The sequence below is a fragment of the Chlorocebus sabaeus genome, chromosome 3, assembly GCF_047675955.1.
Source record: "Chlorocebus sabaeus isolate Y175 chromosome 3, mChlSab1.0.hap1, whole genome shotgun sequence".
Lineage (NCBI taxonomy): Eukaryota > Metazoa > Chordata > Mammalia > Primates > Cercopithecidae > Chlorocebus > Chlorocebus sabaeus.
This window is the reverse complement of record NC_132906.1, coordinates 65686599-65713469: the sequence shown is the minus strand read 5'-3', so window position 1 is coordinate 65713469 and position 26871 is coordinate 65686599.

The following is a 26871-nucleotide window of genomic DNA, read 5'->3' as shown; positions in this document are numbered from 1 at the left end:
CCTCGTGATCCGCCCGTCTCGGCCTCCCAAAGTGCTGGGATTACAGGCTTGAGCCACCGCGCCCGGCCTCATTTTTCATTTTCTAAACTCAGTTTAACTTCTCCTCATATGGTCAGATTGGTGGGGATTTCAATTTGCTAGGGCTAAAAAGACCTGACTTCTTGAATTTATTCTTCAGTTTGTGACAACCCCCAATCCTTCCATATAAGATTTTGCTATTGTCTGGAGCCACTTACTGGGACATAGGCAAGGGTTCTTGCTTCTATTCAGATCCTAAGTCCTGTCATTCCCTATACTGATGGAAACTTTTCCAATCTTGAGAGAAGCTGTTCCAAATTCTGATGATTTTGATCACCCTTTTTTTAGTCTTCAAGAACTAGAATCACTTTCTTATTATGAATAATGTGTGTTTCTCTTAAATTCTTAGGTTTTTGTCACCTAAAGACACTTAATTCTACCTTGAGGACCAGGGATGCACCAATTGCCATGCATAACACCAAGCTTTTCCTTTGAAATAAATGGAGGGGCCACATAAGAAGCTAAAAACAGTTTCACTCTTAATTCTTTTCACACTTTCCTTCTAATTATCTGAAGCAGTGGGGATGAAACATAAAGGGGCATTTCAATGAATTCTCTTGCCAAAAACTCATTCAATCCTAATTCTAATCATATATTTCAATGTCTAGTATGTGTTAAAATGGAATGACAGCAATTGAACCAAACCTTGGCTACAATAATGAATGAAACACAAGATTCTCTGTGGAGATAGAGCTTACATATGAGTGATAAAGACATTTTTACACTTTTAGAAGCTAACTAAAAGCAGAAACATTTCCCCCTCACGTTGTTTATTAGAAATATGAAGTAGCATAATAGTTACATATTTTTCAAGTATATCTTTTAAAAGTCAATGACTTGCCTGCAACAAAATTAGAAGTTAGCTTTTGTTTAAGTGATTTAAAATTTCATTTACTTAACTTCTAATTGACTTTTTGCTAGTTTCCCTTTGTTATTCAAACTATTAATTGCCTGTCTCTCCTATTTAGTTGTTTCCAAATAGTGCTCTCTTTCAATATTTTGTTTTGTTTTTAATTGGTTTCTTAATTCTCATAGGATTTTAGGAGTGTTGGTTTTAGTTACATGTATATTCATGAAGGAGCAGGGCAAGCTTGCTATGAAAATGTACTCAAATTTTAATGTTAAAAAACCAAAATATTTCTGATCTATTTTAAACTTTTATTTTCCTTTAACCTCACATATCTTGGTTTTCATATTCATGTAAATTTCCTCCTCATTTTTCTTTTCCATGTTTTGATAATATTGATAAATTGTATTTTTCACAACTTTACCTGGAAAGATAGAAATTTATGAAATTCTTCTCATTCATTACCTATACAATCTTTTCCTATATAGAACCAGAACAGCCAATCTGTTGAAAAGTGTAGTCAAACAAGATGTATCAAGGTCAGTGAGTATAATTCCTATTAGGATGAGCATAGAATATCAAGTAATCAAGTTGACTTTTATGTGAAGTAAGTCTGTGGTTTGAATTGACTGCATGTACCATAGAACTAAAGATAGTTTGAAAGTTATGAGGCAGTAAGCGACCTGTAAGAACTTAGATGAATCTAGACAACTTAAGCTTAAACCTAGGTAGAGGTAAAGGTTATGGAGAACTAGTAAAATGTTTTTGTGTATTAAACCCAGCATTTTTAAAGACAAATAGTATCTATTTTCATCGTAATAAGTTATTTTATTAATTTATAATGGCTTATTTGCTTGTCTATCTCCTATTAGACATGAACTCTATAAGGACAGAAACCATATTTTAATTTTATTATCTTTTTAACACCAATATGTTATACATTACCTGTTACATTGTGGGTTTTCCTTATACCTTGATAAATCAAAGGATACTACTATGATAGCCTAATTGCCACTGGATGCAAACAAATAAAAATGTCATTTGTAGGTGATTTGAAGTAAAATAAGAAAAATGGACTTACAGTAAGTTTATCAGAAAGATAAATCAAAGCGTCTTCATGCTGTAGCTTTTTGTAATCCAGCTTTTGTAACCACACAAAAAGTGTGGTTTCTGGATTACACAAATTTTACAGGGTAGTGTCATTGACACAAGCAAATAGACAAGCCTTCTCTACTCCTCCACCAAAATGTGTCTCACCTGCCTATTGTTGATTACTGATGACACTTCCATCCTGGAGAATAGAGTTAGAGGATGCTCCACCATTGAAATCTTCATTTCCCATGAAAATACATGAGGCATGTTTCCCTCAAATATAGAACACATAGAACAAAATTAATTTATCCTGCTATGAAAGTACTATGTTTTTTTACATTCAGTGTAATTTAAAATATGTATACATTGTCACGTTTTGGACTGAAAAAGCAAAATACACACTATAGAAGGGTCCAGAATGGCATGTAGGTATTATTTTAGAAACAAATATTCACAGTTCTAAAGAGGGGCCGGCTTAGCCCAGTTGAATGCTTCAAGTGCCAAGGGAAAGTTTTAGTTTGTCCTTGTCTTCACCTGGAGAGGTGTGAACTGCAGAAGTGGAGATAGCTATATCCAAAATATGATAAAATAAGAAAGTTAATATCGAAAAAAAGCACTTCTTTTCTAATCCCAACACAAATAATTCACAATGACTTTGTAACTCACTTCTGTTAGAGAAACACCTATCCCGGTAGAATCAATTTCAAGAGGTCTATGCCAGAATACAGTTCTTGTTCTGTCGGTGGAAGGAAAGACTCACAAAAAGTAATAGGAATCAAATGGCCTGCTTCTGCAGATCTCATCCTGCTTTGGGCAAGATAACAAGGAGAATGCTGACATCTGTGATGAAAGTCCCATGAACAAAGGTTTTCAGGTGTGTGATTTATGGTAGCTGAGACTGTTACCGTGCTTGCCCTCATTCAGTCACACAACTGAAATTGGAATGCTTTATTTTTGTATTTTTTGGAGACAAAAAGAGTTTGAGAAAGCATATACAAAGATATCAACTTATATAAGGGAGTTTTTTAAGGTAAGAGATGTGTGGGAACTTCATATGAAAATATTCAGATTTATATCAAATGTGAGGGGAAATATACACACTCCTTGTGGCTCAGTCATTTCTTCAATGAGTTCTTTAGGGAGCCAGGCTGACTGCAGGGATGAATCATTCTGTTTGGTTTTCTTCTGTGTGGTAACAGGAGCTTGTTCCTGTTGGCAAAGGCCTATAGTGGTTCAGTTGTGCAAGTGATGGGGATGAAGAGGTGGGGAATATAGAAGGGGAGGAAGAAAACCTGTGCAATTCTTTTAGTTTGTTAATAGGAAGCTTATTGTGGACACATATTCAAACCATATCCTACTGATAAGTGATTATCAGTAATACAATTGATATTTCTTATGTCCGTCTGCCTTTTTCTGTGTCTATCTCTCTTGTTTGAGTACTCAAGAGGAGGGCTATTCATAGGTTTCCTGAGGTCTTAGTATAAGGACAACGGGAAATATGAAGTTTAACATGCCACACGAACTTGTAATTTGTGAGTTCTTTAAATGATGCAAAGTACCAAATAACTATGGTAACACTTACACCTGTTTCTTATACCATGGTAAGGAACCACGGGCATCAGAAATACCACTTTGAGGGTGTCAGACAAAGAGATATAATATGATCATTAAAATGATGTGAAGACATTGAAAACTCAGTGAAACATGGTCATTTTAAAGACAATACAGTGATCAATTTTCTAATCATATTTCTATCTATTAAATATTGCTAAAATATTTTATTTTATGACTTCCTTTTACTATCACCAAGATATTTATTAACAATTATCAGTGACAAATGAGCACATAGTGCTTCTTTAAAAAGCAAGTATTAGTTGAAGAAAAACAATGTGTGAGTAAATTTTGGCAATTGGTTGTTGATATGAGAATCAAGTATGTGTTACCATATGTATCATCATGCTTTGTAACATATAAGCACAGAGTAGTTTGTTGGCAAAATAAGCCAATAAAGCACGTTCTCATCAAAGTTTCATACTTTGCATTTTCCTTGGCATTCAATGCAAAGTTGGAAGTAAGCTTCTTTTAAAACAACTTTGCCTCTTTATATTAAAAATACCTTTAAAAATGAGTATATTATATTTAAGAATAAAAATATAGAGTAATGCCAAATATTTAATTTAATATAGAAATATAACAGATGTGCATATATATAGGGATGATAATCTACAGTATTATATTTTGCTCGGTATAAAGTATTACTGTTTTCAAAATGTCTTATTTTATATACATCTTATATCTCACTTTTTACAATTTTAGCTTTTTTCTACACTCCAAATTTCTTCTCAGTAGAAATGAGAACATTTTTTCCTAATTAATGTATTCATTAAAAATGAAATTTTCTCCACATGTAACATTTCCATTACTAAAGTATAGTTTGTACTTTCTCTTTGTTCCCCCGTCCCCAGCACATTGTCTAAGATATCATCAGAATCACTGTTTCTTGTGGTATTGTTTTGCGCAGTGACATCGATCCAGAGATTGGATTTTTGACCTCCTCATTTTTATGTCATCTCTTCATATTTGGAGGATATGCTTGTTTAATGTAAATGTCTTCAAGATGAAAACAGAGTTAATACTAGTCCATCTGGTGTCATCCAGATCAATTTTACTTTTATATTTATATAGAGACATAATTAGAGCTTTTGGGTCCACAACTGGCAAAAGAGGTAAACAAAATATAATACGATTCTCACTGAATCATTCCAAAGAGGGCATTAACAGGAGCCCATGAAAATTTTGAAAGACACTATCCCAAGGCTATATCCTCAGGGTTGAAATCCAGAAAGAGCAAAATCCCCAAAAATGTAATTCTGGAAAAATAATTTAAAAATTTTAAAAGATGCTTATTCACATTTCTAAAGAGGGAATTTCTTTGAGAAACATATAAAAACATGACAGCCTGAGTGCGGTGGCTCATGCTTGTAATCCTAGCACTTTGGGATGCCAAGGCGGGCAGATCCACCTGAGGTCAGGAGTTTGAGACCAGTCAGACCAACATGGAGAAACCCTGTCTCTACTAAAAATACAAAATTAGCTGGGCGTGGTGGTGTATGCTTGTAATCCCAACTACTCAGGAGGCTGAGGCAGAAGAATCACTTGAACCCGGGAGGTGGAGGTTGTGGTGAGCCGAGATCACTCCAGCCTGGGCAACAAGAATGAAACTCCATTTCAGGAAAAAAAAAAAAGAAAGAAAGAAAAAGAAAAAGACAGAAACTTCATAGATCACTTACAAAATAAAATAGGCACTAATACCATACATACTATTGCAAGCATGAATAAACACAAGTATACTAATGACAGTTGCATGGGTATAACAGTTATGAACGGATGAACTATATTCATAAAACAAGAAGTCAAAAAGAGAAATGTATCAACACATATCAGTATGGCTGGTAATTGCATGCATCTGGCTTTATAACTGCAATAATCTGCAAAACCTTGATGAATGATCTGTCATTTGATGAGATCAGTGAAAATTTGTGGTGGGTGACCAACCTTATATGAAGCCACCTGAAGAGACGAGGCTGAAGACATTTCCTCTTTCACAAATGAAGATGTAGAAAAAGGACATCTCTTCAACTACTGAAGAAGTTTCAACATTTTTACATCTGCACAGAATGCTTACACACAAAGTCAACCTTATGATAATGCACTTTCATGGAGCCAAATTTGCCCCAAAAATGCACAAAAGAAATAAAACTCTCTAGAATTCTCCACACAATTTGTATCTCCATTATTGAAAATGATGCAAAAATGACATACATAATGACAATTTTGACCAAAAAAAGAAGAGAGAAACCAATTAAAAAGTAAATTTAACATGAAAAAGTGGATTACAGGGATAGATTATAGGCAACTGCACAGAGATAGTCCATAAGAGCTGGTCAACTTTCACAATCATTTACTACATTTTGAAGTCTGGCATCATAATGAGTGGCGGCAATTTTTTTTTTTTCTTTTAGGACATGGCTCTCCTCAGAGAATATGTTCACATTCACTTTTTACATGATGCTGACCTTTTAAAACTTATTCTGTGATTTCACAGACATTGGCATCAGTATTTCCCATTACATTTTCCCATCCTTTTTTTTTTTTTTTTTTTTTTTAAACGATTTTTATATGTTGTTTTGGGTACACAGCAATCCAGTCCACATGCATTTATATGCAGGGCATAGATTTAGTGGAAACAACACTGGTGATCAAACAGGAAGACTGTTGAGTAAGTGCCTTTAAAAACTACCATGCAATAATTATTTTCAAACCTGTCAGTAACTTCACTGGCTTCTTCGGGTAAATTTGGCTTTAATTCTTTAAAAGCTCCTTGAATGTCATCAGCTGGAAGGAATGCCAATGCAGGCAAATGATATATTTTAAAATGAAAGTTTTCATCTTAAAATGGAAGTTTTGCCATTTTTTTGTAACTAATCCAGTTGCCCGAATTTTCTGAGAATGAAAATAAAGGTAATAACAATGTAATCATTCTACCTAACAGGATGCAACTAACATGATTTAACTATCCTGCATACAAACAAAAACGCACTAATCCCGTCCCCAGGATTAAGCTTTCAGGGTTTCAGCATTTGGGGTTTTAATCTTTGGGGATTGCGACTTTTGGAATTTTAGTCATTTAGGATCTTGACGTTTCGGGATTTAGACTTCAGGAATTTTGATCTTTAGGGATGTAACATTCAGAATTATGACATTTGGGATTGTGTCTCTCAGGATTTTGATCTAAATCCCACATTAACGTAGCTATTAGAAAGCCTGAATTTCATGAGTCCTTGTCTTTATTCATTCTCTCATCTCTAAAACGACTGGTTATAAACATTTCTCTTTCTCTCTCTCTCTCTTTCTCTCTCACTGTCTCTCTCTTGCTCTCACTTTCGCTGTCTCACTATCTCTGCCAGCCAACGTCTTTAGAACACCCTTCTCATGTTCTAAACAGGTCAGGCTGCCAAGGCTGATTCCATAAACTCACTGCAGAATCATTTGCTTCTAGGAAACAGACGTGCGTTATAGGCTCTGTCAAATAGATATGTGCATGACAGATTTCATTATAAAAAGAAAACTATAGAATATAAAACCTAATCTAGAAACTCATTTTACAGGAAAATAAATAGAGCACTCAGTGAATGTTTACAGATTCACTAGTCTTTTCATTTTCCCCAAACTCTTCAAAGTTCATACCCCTGTGAGAAACCACCTAGAGGGCCTGGAGTAAATGTTCTGTATCAGTAAACTTCTACGGTGATTTTTTAAGAGGTATAATATGTACTCTTGGAAAATAAGGGTTAGAAGTATAAATTGTACTTCTTATTACAACTCCTGACTCATGCATAGATTACTTTTGTTCTTCACTGGGGCACGCTGAGCTCTACTCTATAACCAACTTTGAATACAAAGAAGGAATGATTACAACAGGTTAATTTAACTGAATTATAAAAATTCAACTAAGCCAATTCAGGTTCCTCACGTAATTGAACAAATGGGGGAAAAAGACCAAAAAAGAGGGGTAGAGTGTGTTAATTATTTGATAATACTTGTTATCACCAGGAAATACGGCATAAATGTTGGTGATTAAGGAAAACATGCTCAGAAAGTGTATATTCGCTTCCAGTGGCAGACTCTCTCTCTCTCTCTCTCTCTCTCTTAAAAGTGGATCAACTAAGGGCTTATATTTTGTAAAGAATAAAGGGCTAGGTCACACCATCAGTAATAGAATCCATACTAAAATGTGCAGTTTGAGAGGGAAGAAGATGAAGCACAAAACATATAATAAAGAATGTCTGTAAGAAGTTGCAGAAATAAGAACTACGCATCTACCCATAATTTTCTTTCTTTGTTAAATATTTAATTCATTTATTTAATAGATTCCCATTTTTCCCACTTTATTATACAGGTCTATCAGTGGTTCATTTTGTTTATAAATTAGAGACTGAGTAAGTGGTATGTGGACAAGACAGACCAAGGAATATGTAGGGCCCCTGACTTGACTCTGGACAGAGTAGCTAATCAGACTGAATTGTTATCCTTTGGGGATAGAGTAAGCATGCTTTTCTTGAACAAAGGATAGCCTCACTACTTTGCAAAAAAATATTGTTCCGTTTGACATTTAAGTAGGATATAGTTATTCATTCAAAAATTAGTTTTTAAATTCTACTGTGCCTGGATATACTATATGATACGATGTATCTTAGATTATGCTAATAGCTATTTCAGATATGAGCATGGTGACTTTATTCAAGTTGCAGAAAATAACTTTTATTATTTTATAATATAGAATACATAGTTATATTTTAAATATCGCCTTTTCTAACTCTATCTACTTTTCACTTTATACTTTTAGTAAGTTTTTTATAATAGTTTGATTATAATCTTTCCCAGTACCATTTTTTAAAGCTTCGTTAGTTTAAAAAAATGGAGAAAACCAAACTGTCAAATTTGGGCAAGTTTGTTATTTGAAAATAAACTATACTTTTAAGTTTAAAAAAGAGAAAATAGCCTAAGGAGAAGGTAGATTCTCAGATAAGCCACAGATGTTATTTATGATGTTAAAACACAATTGTGCTATATTTATCATATTACTTTTAAGCATACATAACTATTATATATGAACAAACTATTATATATATATAAATATTATATATGGTATGGGTTTGCATATAAAAATAAATTTAAAATTCAAACAGGCTGTTTCTTCCTGACACCAGCACTAAAATATTCAGTATCTTTGGTATGTCTGTGTAATATATCAGGTATACATACAAACAATGTAAATATATTCATCTTTCAGTTTTATATTGTGTTTTCATGTTAGATCTGTTCATACAGTATCTTGGAATACTAGGATAGGAGCTCTAGAAAAGAAACCGTTTGCATGTATATGTTTCTTATAGCTGGCATTCATCAATTAGGACTCTTTAGTGACAATCGACTTAGCAACAATTATTAATATATTTTATATTTGAGGTGAGTTCAGATATATATCTATATACGGAATATGACTTTCAAAAAAGCCTTTATACAATCAAAGACTTTAAAACTTGTTAAATATGTGATATATCTTTTGATTTTAAAAATACTTACTTTTTTTTTTTTTTTTTTTAAAGACAGAGTCTCGCTCTGTCGCCCAGGCTGGAGTGCAGTGGCGCGATCTCGGCTCACTGCAAGCTCCGCCTCAGAGGTTCACACCATTCTCCTGCCTCAGCCTCCAGAGTAGCTGGGACTACAGTCGTCCACCACCACGCCCCGCGAATTTTTTGTATTTTCAGTAGAGACAGGGTTTCACCGTGTTAGCCAGGATGGTCTGGATCTCCTGACCTTATGATCCGCCCATCTCGGCCTCCCAAAGGGCTGTGATTACAGGTGTGAGCCACGGAGCCTGGCTACACTTACATTTTTTTTTTATCCACTCTTGTTTTAAATCCTTTTAACTCACCAATGCTCACTTTTCCTGTTTGAAGTTTCCCATCAATAATTTACCCTGAATACAATGTGAGAATAAAACAGACTTAATGTTATCAGTATGTTTTCAGTAATCACGGGATCACAGGATTAGTACATCAAAGGTTTAAAAATGAACCAGACAGTCTTCTATTTTTATGCCCCAAATCAACCAATTTAAGAATATGGATGCAAATATTTTCCTCTTCTTTATTTGTTCACTTCAATAGCACTTAATACTAGAGAACTGTGTAGAAATCTACTAGCTATGTTTTATTGAATACTCATTGGTATTTCACAAACATTGAGCAGATCATGTCTGCTTGTGCCTGTACCCATGGTGTTGGTACAGGAGTTTAACTAAGAGGCCAGTGCCAGTTTTTTTTACCAGTCAGCTTGCTAAGCTGCATATGTCCGAATTGTACTGCTTGGACGATTTTGAATATTCAAGCTGTAAACCCTTAAGGCAGGGATTATTTTCACGGGAAATTGCACTGTACAGTATGCTTTACCAGCACATAATAATTAGTATCAGAATGTTCTAAAATGCAAGCCAATTTGGCTTTTGCACATCATATATGAGAAAACAAATATGCCCCAATGCATTTGTTCATTCATCGTCTTTTAAAGGAAAGCTGTTTAAAGCACATTTTATTGTCTGATGTAAATCTAGTGAGATACAGGACTTTGTTATAAACTGACCTGAGATTAACTCTTATTTTTAAGTTGCCTCGGAGTAGACTATTGTGTCAAAAAAAAAAAAATTTTAGGAAAGTAAAAAGAGAGCTGACTAATTACTGGCTAATACTTTCTTATTCTTATCATACATATGTGAGTCCAGAGTTCTTGAGAGATAGCCAATTATGACACATTTTCAAATCTATGAAATATGACAAAATGACATTGCTTGCAAATCTAAAAAAAATGTGGTTCAGCCTTAATGCAATATGTGCAATGTCGATGCCATTATGTTTTAATGTAGCTTTGCAATGAGTTCACTGCAAAAGCAAGTGAAAGTAAGTACTTATTAACCTCTTCTTGGAAATGGCTTTTAGACATACTCTTATTATTGAACTGTTGTTATCAACTTCAAAGAACTAAACAGCAGTGTATAGGTAGAGAACGATAGGAGAATCTCATTTACAGGGGGCAAAGAAACCTAAAAGCCTAGTCCATACTGTGCTGGTAGTTTTAGTTAACTTATGTGTTTCTAAGGTTCTTTCCCTCATTTAAGCAGACGCTGTATACCAATGAGAGGCAATAGTAAAGTTTCAACAGCCAGAGGTTTGCTTTTTTCTCTGAGCTTTTATCCTGAAGTCACGATTTTTCTATTATTTCTTAAATAGCTAACCTCTCTTAATGCCTACTCTTTCATTTCCCTACAGTGGTTGGCTAGAAACAGGTAAGAGTAAAGTGGTGTAAGAGAATATCTCACTTCTACTCAATAATCAAATTTTCAATTCTCAATTAGTATTGTCACGTTTCTGGAATTCAAAAAACTACTAGATTAATAGATGGTATTAAATACTAAATTCCAACAACTTTAATATCTTTCCATAATATTGTTTTTAATCTCCTCTATTCACCTCAATTGTCTCAGACAATGAGACAAGTTTAAGCAAATTAATGAGCACACTTAAGAAGTGTCTTTACAAATTGATTTTATGCATGGCCCATGAATATTTTCCTGTAATTGCATTGGTCTATTCAATATAGCAACACTCATTGCTGGATAACTAAGTAGTTAAAGCAGCTACCATAGAATCCAGATTTTTATACCCCATGATACTAATTCCTGTGTCAACGTTATTTGGCCATATTGTGTGACCTTATTTAGGAGAATGGGGTAAAGGAAATAAGTGTGTGATTCTTACTTGAGAAGAGAAATCTCAATCTACCCAGATATCTCACTTATATCTTGGAAAGAATTTTTTTTTGTTTTTTGAGACAAAGTTTAAGTTTCACTCTTGTTGCCCAGGCTGGAGTGCAGTGGTGTGGTCTCAGCTCATTGCAACCTCTGCCTCCTGGGTTCAAGCGATTCTCCTGCCTCAGCCCTCAGCCCTCAACCTCACGAGTAGCTGGGACTACAGGCGCGTGCCACCATGCCCAGCTAATTTTTGTATTTTTAGTAGAGACAGGGTTTCACCATAATGGCCAGGATGTTCCAGATCTCCTGACCTCATGATCTGCCCGCCTTGGCCTCCCAAAGTTCTGGGATTATAGGCTAATATAGTTGTCTTAATTCATGTTTTTATTATTCCTTTTTAATCATTAATATAGTATTTGTATAATATATATTTTATATCCTTTACACAGTGCTAGTGATATTGGGAACCTATGAAAATGTTTAAAATGGAAATGTATGAAAATAACACTATAGTTAAAATTCAGTTTCACGAATGAGAAGGGGAAATGATGTTAACTTGTACTATCTTTTCAGAAACTCTCAGAATTTCATGTTTACTTGAGCCAAACAAAACACATAGTATTTACGTTAATGTGGATTGATCTTTTATTCCATGTAGCCAGATAGTTTCTTCTGCCATGTACACAAAATTTCTTCAAACCCACATCTGGTCCTTTCTCCTCTTTTGCCTTAACAGGATTGGAAAAGATTCTCTGAGCCTATTGCTCCCACTCTATATTCATCCCAGCACAATCTGGTGTTTCAGAGCCAGAGACAGGGACCATGCCAGCTGAGTCTCCACCACCGAATCAAACCAGCTGATACGACACGTTTGAGAAACAAAGGTAAAATATCAACTTGATTCTAAACATGCATAACAGATGCTATTAAAATATTTTAATTTAGTAAAAATAGTTTGCATTGTTTATTTCAAATGTCTAGTTATCTTGGCATTATATTGGTCCCAAAGTACCTCATGGAGAAAAGCACAAAATATATATTATTTTGTGGGAACTTCAACTTAGATATAGCCTTTATTTATTCTTTTTTAAAAAATTATTATTATTATACTTTAAGTTCTAGGGTACATGTGCATAACGTGCAGGTTTGTTACATATGTATACTTGTGCCATGTTGGTGTGCTGCAACCATCAACTCGTCAGCACCCATCAACTCGTCATTTACATCAGGTATAACTCCCAATGCTATCCCTCCCCCCTCCCCGCTCCCCATGATAGTCCCTGGTATGTGATGTTTCCCTTCCTGAGTCCAAGTGATCTTATTGTTCAGTTCCCACCTATGAGTGAGAACATGCGGTGTTTGGTTTTTTGTTCTTGTGATAGTTTGCTAAGAATGATGGTTTCCAGCTGCATCCATGTCCCTACAAAGGACACAAACTCATCCTTTTTTATGGCTGCATAATATTCCATGGTGTATATGTGCCACATTTTCTTAATCCAGTCTGTCACTGATGGACATTTGGGTTGATTCCAAGTCTTTGCTATTGTGAATAGTGCTGCAATAAACATACGTGTGCATGTGTCTTTATAGCAGCATGATTTATAATCCTTTGGGTATATACCCAGTAATGGGATGGCTGGGTCATATGGTACATCTAGTTCTAGATCCTTGAGGAATCGCCATACTGTTTTCCATAATGGTTGAATTAGTTTACAGTCCCACCAACAGTATAAAAGTGTTCCTATTTCTCCACATCCTCTCCAGCACCTGTTGTTTCCTGACTTTTTAATAATCGCCATTCTAACTGGTGTGAGATGGTATCTCATGGTGGTTTTGATTTGCATTTCTCTGATGGCCAGTGATGATGAGCATTTTTTCATGTGTCTGTTGGCTGTATGAATGTCTTCTTTTGAGAAATGTCTGTTCATATCCTTTGCCCACTTTTTGATGGGGTTGTTTGTTTTTTTTCTTGTAAATTTGTTTGAGTTATAAAATAGTATTTTTAACTTAAGAAATATATCAGAACACATAAACACTGCCATCAGAAAGGTAACCATCTGATTGCCGACATGTAGCATTCATAAAATGAACAATGAAACAGCTTATAAAAAATGAGCCATTTGCCTGTGGTGATATGGTAGGAAAGAAGAAACATTTTAAAGGATAAAGATTGTAAGATTAATCATGTTTTCATGGAGTAAAACAGACATTCGTCTTAAAATTTCATAACATTTATGGATGGAAGATATGAGTGATTGCAACACTGACAAGTTTCAAAGCCACCTTAATGACTGGGATACAAAATAAGGAATAAAAGCTGTGGAATTTGGTAGGCATATAATTTAGATCCAGCACTAGTGGCCAAACATTTTAGAAGTTAGAGAAAATTTGTGCAGTAGAAAGTGTGAGACCAGACCCTGTTCTCACTACCATCAATTCAAACACATTTTATGTTTTACTTTTGGGCCATTCCACTTAAGTCCATCTGCTTGAAATTTCTAAGATTTTGTATAATGTGTCATGTTCTTTCGTGTTCCTACTATGTCTTTATCTTTCTTCCTCTTGCATTTAATGAGACACAATTATGTTTGGTACAATATTTTCACAAAAGTGGGCTCCTCCCCTAAACCCCATAAAAGCCATTTCCAAATTAAGTAAAGAGTGTTTAGGGCCAGGCGCGGTGGCTCATGCCTGTAATCCCAGCACTTTGGTATTGTCCATCCTATCTATTTTTTTTTTTTTCTGTTGCTACTTGTACATTTAAAGCCATTTCCTAATTCAAGATCACAAAGATTTATGCCTATGTTTTCTTCTAAGAGATTTATATTCTTAGCTTTTACATTTAGGCCTTTGATCAATTTCTATTTACATTTTTTATATTTTGTGATGTACAGATTCATTATTTGGGGTTTGAATACACAACTACACCAACACCATTTGCTGAAAAACCTATTCTTATCCCATTTAATTCTCTTGGAACATTTGTCAAAATCAATTGACCACAGTTGTTAGAGTTTATTTCTCAACTCTCAATTATATCCTATTGATCAGTATGGCTCTCTTTATGACAGTGCCCCACTGTATTGGTTACTGTAGCTTTGTATTGAGTTTTGAAATTAAGAAGTGTCAGTCCTCTATTTCTTATTTTTCAAGATTGTACTGCTTATTCTAGGGCATCTTGCACTTCCATATGAATTTTAAAGTAAAATTAGCGATTTCTACAAATAAAACAGGTGGAATTACGATAAAAATAGCATTAACCTGTAGGTTGATTTACAAAGAATTACTATCTTAAAAATATTAAATCTCTCTCCCAGGAACATGAGATGTCTTTTGATTAATTTATATCTTCTTCACTTTCTTTCAACAATGTTTTGTGGTTTTAAGTGTATATGTCTTGCAATTATTTTGTTGAATGTATTCCAAACTATTTTATTCATATTTACACAATAAGTGAGAATAAATGTGTGTGTTTCTTGATTTCTTAAGATTTTAAAAATATAGGGCTATGTAACTGCAAACAAATATAGTTTTATTCATCTTGTCCAGTGTAAATGTCATTGGTTCTATTCCTGACTAATTGCCTTGGATAGAACCACCAGTACTATGTTAAATGAAATGGTGAGAGTAGACGTTCTTGTCTTTTCATCCTATGAAAAAAGCTTTTTTTTTTTTTCCCACGATTTTTTGCAAGGAGTGGGTTTTTAGCTTAATTTTTTGTATTATTCTGACCCTTAAAAGACGTTAAGAAAGTGTGAGAAAGAAAAATGTCAGATCCCTTCCATGTCAGAGAGTGTATTTTTTATAGGTCACAATTTCAACTGATAACATAATTTGCTATTATATTCTATGTCAAAATTAATATTTTCTGAATGTCTGGTGTTTTCTACAGTCTAATATTGTTGAGAAAATATACACTACAGGCTGTGCACGGTGGCTCACGCCTGTAATCCCAGCACTTTGGGAGGCCAAAGCGGACGGATGACAAGGTAAGGAGATCGAGACCATCCTGGTTAACATGGTGAAACCCTGTCTCTACCGAAAATACAAGAAATTAGCCTGGCATGGTGGCGGGCACCTGTAGTCCCAACTACTCTGGAGGCTGAGGCAGGAGAATAGTGTGAACCCGGGAGGCGGAGCTTGCAGTGAGCCGAGATTGTACCACTGCACTCAGCCTGGGTGACACAGCAAGACTCCATTTCAAAAAAAAAGAAAATATACACTATAAGTAACATTGTTATTTATTTGTAGAATAGCTACTATTACTCTCTAGAAGCCTTTAGAAATTGAAAAGAATTAACTGTAATTTTTCCAGAACTGAAAGAAGGCAAATACTTTTAAACCTAATGGACACAGTAAGGTGCCCATTAATGAAAAAAGAAAATATGAATATAATCAACCATGTAACACATACACAAAAATATATATGAGAGAATAATTATATGTGATACATATGTGTTTGATGGCTTTTATCATATGTGTGTATATATAATATTCTCCCATGTCACACACACATATAGGCACACATATTCATATAAGGAGAGAGAGGAGTGAGAGAAAAGGAGATGGAGTTTGGGGAGGAGAAAAGAGAGAGAGAAGAGACTGACAGATATATGGGGAAAATGTACCTAAGGATACAATCTATGTTGCTATCTTCAATTATCGGAGGACCATGATGTTATGTGAATTGAGAGGATACAGTAAATGGAAAACAAGTTCAAAGAAAGTAGAGATTTAACATGAGAAATAAAATTGGAGACATAATCAGGAGTCTGATGATAAATGTTTTTTTAATGCCATGAAAATACTTTTTTAGGCCATCAAAATATTTTTAATGAACTGTGGAAATTCACTGAAAGCTGTCAATATGGGAGTAACACATTTGGATGTGTTCCTAGAGTAGATGATGCAGAGTACCAAGGAGTTAGTAACAAATGCAGGGAGAACAGATCATGGTTTGAGCTGAAATTTTTGTGGGCAAAAAATAAATGAAGAGAGTGAATCTGTTTCATATAGAAGAAGGGGAGTAGACTGGACATGGGATATACTCAGCCTAGTGAACAAATGAAGGTGGTAACAGAACTGCCTTCAGGTTTTTAGCGTGTGATACTTGGAATAGACAGGGTTAACACAAAAATAATCACTTATGGGTTTGAGGCAGGAGAAATAGGGTAGGAGATGTGAGAAGAAATTGCAAGTGAGAAGTTATTGACAACCTATATTTGTATTAGCTGTTAAAAATTCAAATTTTAGAAGTTATATATGGGGCTAGGTATAATGGGAGAATTATTTCCTGAAAATAGTGACATCTAAATTGACATATAAAGAATATAGGAGTTAGTAAAACTAAATTACTCTTTAACCTAACATTCTAGACTCTTTTGTAAATAGCTCCTGCTCATGTTTTTAGGCTTGTCTCCAAATAGTCATCTTTCTAATCATTTTGTTCTATCAATATTGATGTACTTATTCTTTTTTCAGAATGATTTTTATGTGCTACATCCACCCATGTTTACTATGTCATTTTAATGAGAATACTAATAAGCCATAAAATAAGATGGGTTGATTTAGTTGTTTATTCATAAATTTATTATTAGTCTCCTACTTAGGAAACAGAATGAAATGACTATATTCTCTCTATAAGACAACAATATCTCATATCTGACACACAGTATGTAAATATGTGATTTGCGAATGTTTCAAGTTGCAAAACGAGATTATTAAGCATGAATTTGTGTTTAGAATTTCATTAGTATATTTTTAAAGCCATTTAGTGATCATATTTCAGAAATCAGAATAAAGCATGCCTAAGTGTCCATATAGATTTCTGTGGAAGTCATGAACATCACTATTGCTTCATTAATGCTAATCCTAGACACATATCTATAGAAAATGAGTTTACAAATACATTAAATGTCTGTTAAATTAAAAAGGAAAAAAAAATACATCGGCTGCGAGAAAATACACAAGCTAAATAGCACTAACATGAAATTATGCAGTGATGGAGGTGGCAAGGATCATTTCTAACTGGCGGACACATTTGTAGCATCCTACTTTAACCAAAGAACGATGCAGTGTATTTCCGTTCACTGAAGCTCAGGCTGCTTTAGCAGAGTGTAAGAGTTGTAGAGAATTACTTTCATTTTCTCATTATGTCACCAGTCATATCTTTTTTTTTTTTTTTTTTTTTTTGAGACGGAGTTGCTCTGTCGCCCAGGCTGGAGTGCGGTAGCGCAATCTCGGCGCACCTCAAGCTCCGCCTCCTGGGTTCACGCCATTCTCCTGCCTCAGCCTCCCAAGTAGCTGGGACTACAGGCCCACCACAACGCTCGGCTTTTTTTTTTTTGGTATTTTTAGTCGAGACGGAGTTTCACCGTGTTAGCCAGGATGGTTTCAATCTCCTGACCTCGTCATCAGCCCGCCTGGGCCTCCCAAAGTGCTGGGATTACAGGCATGAGCTACCGCGCCCGGCCTCTTCTTTCTTTCATACTTTACGCCATGTAAAAGTGGCTATCGGATCTATTGACAGTCCCATCAATTAGATCACATTTTTTCCATTTCTGTAAATTCTACTAGGTTATTTGACAATTTTCACTTGTCTGTTACAATTCTTCACATTGTCACTTAATTTGCCTAACATATTAAATGCAGTTATTTCAAAGTCCTTGTTTGTTTGATATATCAAATGTCTGGATCAAAATATCTAAATATTTTGCAACTATTGTATTGTTCATTTCTTTTCTTTGTTTTTAGTCAATTTTGTGAATTTGCATGACTTTTTTTCTTTTTCCTTATTTGATGTCAGAGACACGTGCATAATTATACAGAAATGTTTGGGTCACCAGGTCATATTTTCAGCCTCTGGGAGTATTTTTTTTTTTTTTTTTTTTTTTTTTTTTTTGCTTATGCTAAGCAGTAAAGAGACAAATCACCTTAAGCCAATCACAATAAAAACTATTTACTCTGCGTTTTAGGCTTGTTCCTGGCTGTTAATTTTACTGATTGTTCTGTGTTTTAGACTTGGTCTTGACTGTTAATTTTGCTGTTTGTTCTTGCTTCTAACTTGTCTCAACTGAAAATCCCAAGAATGCTATTCTTTACCTTCTTTCTTGGTATCCACTTATTGAGCAAGTGACAACTATTACCACTTCCTGGGTAAGAGTTTCAATGCATGAAGGATAGCAAAGAACGTAACAATAACTACCACCATCAGCAGCAGTTTCAGGGTGTAAACCCACTGTATGATTTACAGATTCAGGATCATCAAGAATGCCACAAATCAGACAGACACTAGATGAATTAATGCTTTATTCACATAGAGAAGAGAACAAATTTTGCTTCAATGGTGAGCTTCGATTCTCTACGGCTAGTTGCTTTAATAGTGAATTTTAGTTCCCCATGGCTAATGGATATTGCCCCGTAGCTAAAGCAGGGAGATGGTCTACACGCACTCGTCTTGTACTAGAAGTGAAGGACCCTGTTCTTTCCCCTTCCAGGACAGATATAGCAGTGGACTTGGCCAGGTGCAGTATGATAGAGACATTTAAGTAGAAACAAGTACTCATCAAACCTGAAACAGGTAAAGATATTCTTAAAAAAGGCAAGATGCTCAGAACAGGGTGTGAGAGCTCATTATTTCCAGGTAAGAAAATGTTCCAGGATAGAGGCTCATTTGTACGAAACCATGCAAGGATTGGCAGTCTCCAAATAACTGCCTTTTCCAACACCACTGAAGTGAAGTTTTTTTTTTTTTCTTCCTTTGGACTCAATAGCCTATCAAAATCTCTACTTTTCAGTCTTACAGCTTACCACTTTCCAGTTCACAAATGGCTAGAGGTGAAAAACAGTGCCCAATAAATGACCCATATCTTTGAACTTCCTTCATTTCTAGCCTCTTACTACACAAGTCCTGTTGTCACCAATGTTTTTTTAGAAACCTTTATAAACTATATTTTACGGTTTTTTTTTACTCTTTACCTTTGCTAATTTTTTTATTAAAAATTAATTTTATTGGCCGGGCGCAGTGGCTCATGCCTGTAATCCCAGCAATTTGGGAGGCCAAGGCGGGTGGATCACAAGGTAAGGAGATCAAGACCATCCTGGCTAACATGGTGAAACCCTGTCTCTATAAAATACAAAAAATTAGCTGGGTGTGGTGGTGGACACCTGTAGTCCCAGCTACTTGGGAGGCTGAGGCAGGAGAATGGCGTGAACCAGGGAGGCGGAGCTTGCAGTGAGCCAAGATCGCCCACTGCACTCCATCCTGGGTGACACAGCGAGACTCTGTCTCAAAAAAATAATAATAATTTTATTAATTTTTTGATAATAGGAAGACTGTTCTGAAAACAATTATCATCTATCAAATCAGAAAATTACATCTATAAATCCCTAATCATAAACGTTGCAGACAATTCTAGCTAAATCTCACAGATTTAATCTCATTTGGGAGATTGGGAAGTTTCAGAGTTCTTGAGCTTGCTCTATGTGGGTTTAGTTAAATGGAATTAACTACAACTGGACACATAGGAAACCCAAATATTTGTTGAAAAGGATTTTGTTGATGAAGAGCCCCGGTGTCTAGTAGGGTTAAAGGGTCTGAAAACTATTCAAATTGTAAACAGATCTCTTGGCCTTTAGCTTGCTATGAATATGGATTGATCCTAGAAAGATATTTATCCTTTTGTGCAGGTAATATTTTCAAAGTAACCAATGAGATCAATGAATAAAAAAGAATATCCTGAAGGGAGAAACCAAGAGTTCCATAAATCAATGGACTGGAGAGAGATTTCCAGGAAGTAGAAACTAGGTCTGTTTATGTAACACTTCTTACTCTTGAGATAGACTCCATGTAGTTTAGAATTTCTATAGATCTACAGTGATAGCATTATACCTCCCATTTTCCTCTCCTCATAATAAATGGGAATATCTATGGTAGTTATCCTGTCTCTTCATTGTATCCTGGGTATGCTGGGAGACAGATAATATTTTTTTTAATTCATGAGTCCCTATATCAAAAGATGATAATCTGAGTAATTGTGTCTGGGCTGATATTGATCATAAGATTACGAATTTTGACCCTGATGTTATGACTGGATGTATCTTTGAAGCCTTTTGAGGTAAACTGAACGTATTTTGCACATATAAGAGATGTGAATTATTAGGGCCACAGGGAAGAGCATGAGAAATTGGTTTTTGAAATTATCCCTCCCTCTATCCATGCTCAATGCAATGCTTTACGTCTTCATTAAAAGAGGTCTATTTCCCACTGCTTGAATCTAAGCTGACCTTATGGCTTGCTTTGATCAATACGAAGAATCAGAAGTGCTAGAATGTTAGTGAGTCTGGTCAGTCTAGGCTTCAAAAGGCCTAGCACATTGTATTCTGTTCTCTAGGATATATACCATGCTATCAGAATAAGACCACTTGACAAATAGCTAGCCAACCTCCACACATGGGGTGATGTCATCCTAGATCAGCCAGCCCTCAGTATTCTTGCCAGCTTAGTCCAATGCATGAGTGAGCATGGCTGGTGCCAAAAGACCCATTATATCCATCCAGTTTAGCTGTAGGCTCTTTAGCAATAACAAATACTTTTTTGAGAGCCACTGATTTTTCAGGTGGTTTGTTATGCAGCAAAAACTACTTAAACTCCCTATTTCCATGATTAGTTTCAATATTTTAAAATCGAGTTATTTTAAATGTTTGAAGTATTTATCATTCAAGCTTATCTAAGAGAAAATTTCATTGTATTGTATCAGCCTTTTTGGAGATTTCTACTACATTAAAAAATCAACTTCAGATGATTTTTATCGGATGAAATATCTGAAATATGTATGTGTGTTCTAATATCCTTTGAGTTTTTTCCCCAAATCCTCTTATAAGTTCTTAAACTTTAGGAGATGATCTCAGCATGGCATTATGTGTAATATTATCATTAGTCACCTTTTCTTTTTTGCATATAAAAATATTCTTACATACTTCACGAACATTAGAAAATCTTATATTCATCAGCCATATTTTTGCATCTTACATGGAAGTTTAGATTAAAATTCTACTTCCTAGTCAATAACAGACCTGATTACTTAAATTTCATCTTTTCTTGATGACCATCTGTTGCTTTCCGTTCTTTTTCAGCAGTTAATTTTATACATAAAGTAATCTGTGTGTTTGAGGATTTTATTACATGTTCTTGATGAGTCACTTCAGTTTATCCCATTGACTCCTTCCTGAAACACAAGCCATATACAATTCACCATCGTGATGCAAAGCCTGACTCATGAAAAGTAAATAGTAAATAAATAAATAAACCCATACTTTAAAAATGCAGTTTCATACATAACTACTTATAAAAGTATACAGTTATAATCTCATTTATTTTTTATAAGATATAATATTGTAAAATGATTTCTAAAAGTTCTGGTTTAATTTCTCAAGTTTTATCTATTATAACATAATCGAATAAGTTAGTTTTACAGTAGTCCCCCCCTTATCTGCAGATCCAATTTCTGCAGTTTTAGTCGCCCACAGTCAACTGTGGCCTAACAATATTCGGTGAAAAAGTCCAGAAGTAGACAATGCTTAAGTTTTAAATTAAGCACTTTTCTGAGTAGTATAATGAAATCTCAAGCCACACTGTTCTGTCCCATCTGAATTGTGAATCATCCCCTTTGTCCAACATTTTTGTGTATCTACACTCGTAGTCTATTAATCACTTTGTGGTTATCTTGGTTATCAGAACAGCCATCAAGGTATTGCATGCTTGTGTTCAAGTGATACTTACTTTGCTTAATAATGGCCCCAAACACAAGAGTAGTGATGCTGACATACTGTTTTATTATCATATTAATATATAACTGTACCTAATTGATAAATTAATTTATATTATATGTATATATGTATAGAAAAAACACTATATATAGGGTTTGAAGCTATCCACTGGGAGTCTTGGAATGTATCCTCCATAGATAGGGGCGTACTTACTACTTTATTGTGCTACTTGGGATTTACAAGATTACTGATGTAGTGGATCCTACAAACAGAGACTGAGAAGTTTGCAATAATCTCCCATCTCCATTACTTTAACCAGAACAGTGCAATTCAATTTAAAAATACAAAATCTCTTTCTCTCTCTCTCACACACACACGCATACAACATAAATACACAATATGATAGAAACTCTATTCAACTCTGACTTCTGATGTTTAATGTGCCCATAGTAAAAGCATTTTTATCTTGGTAAATGGCCTTTCAAACGAGGATTGCAATAGCCTCTTTTAGTCTTTTTTTTTTTTTCCAGATATCTGTGAACATGTAAATAAGTTATAGGCAGTAGAATGTTAGTTTTAATAAACGTAAATTCATGTTGGGCCCTTAAGTTGTGGGCATGACTTCTGACTTTGCTATCTACCATTCTTTCCCTTACTTACACAATTCTAATCACACAATGGCCTCTCCTCTGTTCCTTCACTCTGCCAGATGCAATTCCATCTTAGGGCCATCTGATTTGACTCTTACTTCTGGCTAGAACTAACTTGCCCCCAAATCCATAGTATAAGTGTCTTTCTTCTTTCTAGTAATGATTCAAATATAATCTTCCACAGAGAACTACAAGGAAATCAATTCACAAATTTCAACATTTAATTAATTTAAATGGCTAGTTCATGACAGGAAAATAATTAAGATTAATGTCACAGTTTTCTAGTTGGAAGACAGTGAGACCTAGGCCCAATGCATTGGTCGTCATGGTGAAAATAAAGGAAGGTATCAGAGAGATGGTAAAGATGTTTACAGCTTAGATTTTAGTGACAAATTGAATTCAGAGAGTTGAACAAGATGAAAGTCTCTAGATTCATGCCTTTATTTCCAGTTCTGGTTATTCAGTTGGTGGTACTAATAATGAAAGGAGTAAGTTTTAGAGGAAAGTAATTTAAATGGGAAACAATTTATTACCTAAGTTTAACTTGTTAAAATAACATTTGATTGTCTTATTATTATTTTAGTAATATAGTGTATTACTAATTTTTTAAAAATTTTTTCTTTCTTCTTTTTTTTTTTTTTTTTTTTTTTTTGCTGCTGATAAAGACACACTGGAGACTGGGAAGAAAAGGAGGCTTGATTTTACTTACAGTTCCACATGGCTGGAGAGGTCTCATAATCATGACCAGAGGCAAAACGCTCTTCTCACATGACCGCGGCAACAGACTATGCGGAAGAAACAAAATCGGAAACCCCTGATAAACGCATCAGATCTCGTGAGACTTACTCACTTTCATGAGAATAGCACGGGAAAGACCAACACCCGTGATTCAATTACCTCCCCCATGGTTCTCCCCCACAACACGTGGGAATTCTGGGAGATATAATTCTGGTTAAGATTTTGGTGGGGACGCAGCCAAACCACATCATAAGGTTACAGTTACTTAACTTTTTTTCTTATCATTTATACTATTACTGATGTAATTCAGGTTTTTCGTATGTGTTTACCTGCATGTTTCTAAACAATGGTGATTTGATACCAGAGTTTAAATAAGAATATAATTAATCTCGTATGTGCCTTAGGGGGAAAAACAGAATTACATAAAAAATGAAATTTCAATACACTATAATTTTTATATCTCAGAAAATTGATTATCTAATAGTATTATAACACATTTTAACAATATACAGCAAATTAGCATAATTTCCTTGGAAAATATGTCCTTGTAATGTTCAAATTACCAACTAGAAATAGTTGGTACATTTAAATTAGTGTAACAGGAACAAGATAATAAGGGGAAGTATTTAGGGGAGTATGGATAGGCAGTAGAGGAAACACATGGGATAGTGGAGATTAATAACAGAGCTTGTAATCCTCCCACACAAAGGAAACAAGTTGTTACCAAACCCCGAAAGAGTCGTGTAGAAAGAGCTGCCTTGAGAGAAGCATTAACTTTCAGATGAGGATGCAGCCAATCCAAGGCAATCCTGTCGGTCAAAGCTAAGGGAGTGTACTGGCTTCACTCTCCCTCATGGTAATCTCTCAGCAGGTTTACCTTTAACCAACTTCGAAGCCAGAGAGTAAAGAAAACAATTGCTATAACTCACATAGGCCAATTTCCCCAGGCAGGGAGCAGAATGAAGGATGGACTGGGTATGAAAGGATAAACAGAAGATGGCCAGCTGAATCTTTTTCAGTTTAGTAACTCTATTCCAATATAAATAAACTAAAAAAGTTTTGAGCAAGCTAACAACACTGTAGCCTTGTGATGATTATATGTATAGTGCAAACTTATACGTACAACTGTATTTCTCAAATTTTCTCAAAGGCTAACATTAATCAATAGATATAAGTTTTTAAATATTGATAATATAGTACATGTTCTGCCTTAAAATGTTCTGAATAAAATTTAACTTTATTTTCAAGATAAAACCGATATATTTGTTGAGTTACAAACTCAGTATCAAAGTCATATAAAAATAATAGATGCCTATATTTTAGTTCAGAATTTACTAAAATATCACCACGGAAAGAACACTTTTATTTTTATTTACTGGAATGTGTATCTCAAATAATAATTTTATATTTAGTTGATGTAAACAGAATTAACCAAAGTTCTTTTATTAACCAGACAAGAAGATAATATATTATAGCATGCAAATTTTACATGGTAGAAAATCACTATGCATCCATTAAATAGTAATTAACAGTAAATTGTATCCAAATTGTATTAACAAAGAAAAATACAATGAACATCATAAATGCGTAAGAGAGAAGGAGGTGATCTAATTCCATGTGTATACATATACTTCGGCTTTCAGCAGACACTCCTAGATTGCTGTGAATTGTGTTTGTGGCAGGTGGGGGGGTTCCTTGTTTTACAATTATGCTGCTGAAGTTTTCCTCATTAATTGCATTATTTTAGTTACCCTTTCCAAGTCTATTGGTACCCTATGTTTTCCTTCTATTGGAATTTAAATTCACAAATAGCATGAAACGTTTACTTTTGGTGTAGCCCCAACCAGGAATCATGTATCTAAACATATGGTAAAATCAACTTTCAAGTGCTTTAATCTCTTTCATCACTCACCCTTTCAGAATACTTGTTAAATCCATCATTTTCATTGTTATATTTTAGAATATCCCTTGCTTTAGAGTCTCTCAATATAATTTTTTCATGGTCTAATTTCATGTTTTTTACTTCCCATGACTACATTCCGTGTTCATAAAATTACACATTTTGTTGCTAAACTATATTACAGTATTATTTTCCCACTATTTTGCTTTCAAAACATGTTAAGAAACTTGTTTGCTTACTTGGAGAGAGAGAGAGAGAGAGAGACAAAGAGAGAGGGACAGAGACAGAGGAGAAAGTGTGTTTCTCATGTTTTGAGCCTAAGCACAGTTTTTTAGGGGCACAGGAGGAATTCAATCACAAAACTACTTTTATTTTTAACCAAAGTTCCTTATAGATGCTGATGAGCTCCATTGTTAGCCTATTAACTTACTTTCTTCTGTGATTTCAGATATATCTAACCTTAAAGTTCATTCAAATAACTGCCTTTTCTTTAATTTCAGGAGAGTAACTTGGTTAGTAATCACAGGGAAAATCAAACTCAAACCATTCTCCCAGGTATGATTTTTTTAAATAAAAATCTTACGAACTGTGCATCATCCTGTATGTTCCTCCGCTTCATAACCTATAGCTGTAAGAGGTTGCCCTGTTAAGTAAATGACTTCTAATCTCTTCAACTTCTCAGTGACTTACTTTCATTGATGTTTTCGCTCTCTTTTTCTTTCTCTGTGGTGCCAAATTCCCTCTCATCAGCACCCAGATATATTTATATATCCCTCATCTTATACAAGCAAATATCATCATAAATACAAAAAAAAATTAGCAATCTTGTAATACTAGGATTTTCTTCATATCTTATTCCCTTCCAACTTCACTTGATCTTTTCCCTTCTAATCAAACCTCTAACAATGGTGTAGTCATTATTAGTCATTTATTACTATGATCATATAAAGTAGGGATTTTTTAAATCACTGAGATATTTGAGTCTGCTTCTTGCCCCAGTAGAACCTAAACTACCCTTCCTGGCACAGAAATTGATTCTTCAGAATAGAATTGTTTCATAAGAAAAAATGATAAACTGTATAGCATGGTTTAAATACAAGCATACATGACCCAAAAAAGGTTTTTAGAAGACAGATTGATGGTGATCCCATTAGGTGGTAGTGAAAGATTGTTTAAATTGTTGATTGAGATAACCTGAAATCCAGATCATGCATGTAATGAACTCTTAGAGGAGAAGAGTGATATCATATATTAGATGTTGGAGGCTGCTCTGGATAAAATAATTCAACTAAGACATGATCTCAAAAATAAATTGGCTGATTTTTAAGCAGGAATTAAGTGCAATGGTGGTAATCCAGACATTTTAAGGTTTGGGCAGTTTTGCAACCTCAAATACCAAGATGCAAAAATTTTTAAATGTAACTAAGCC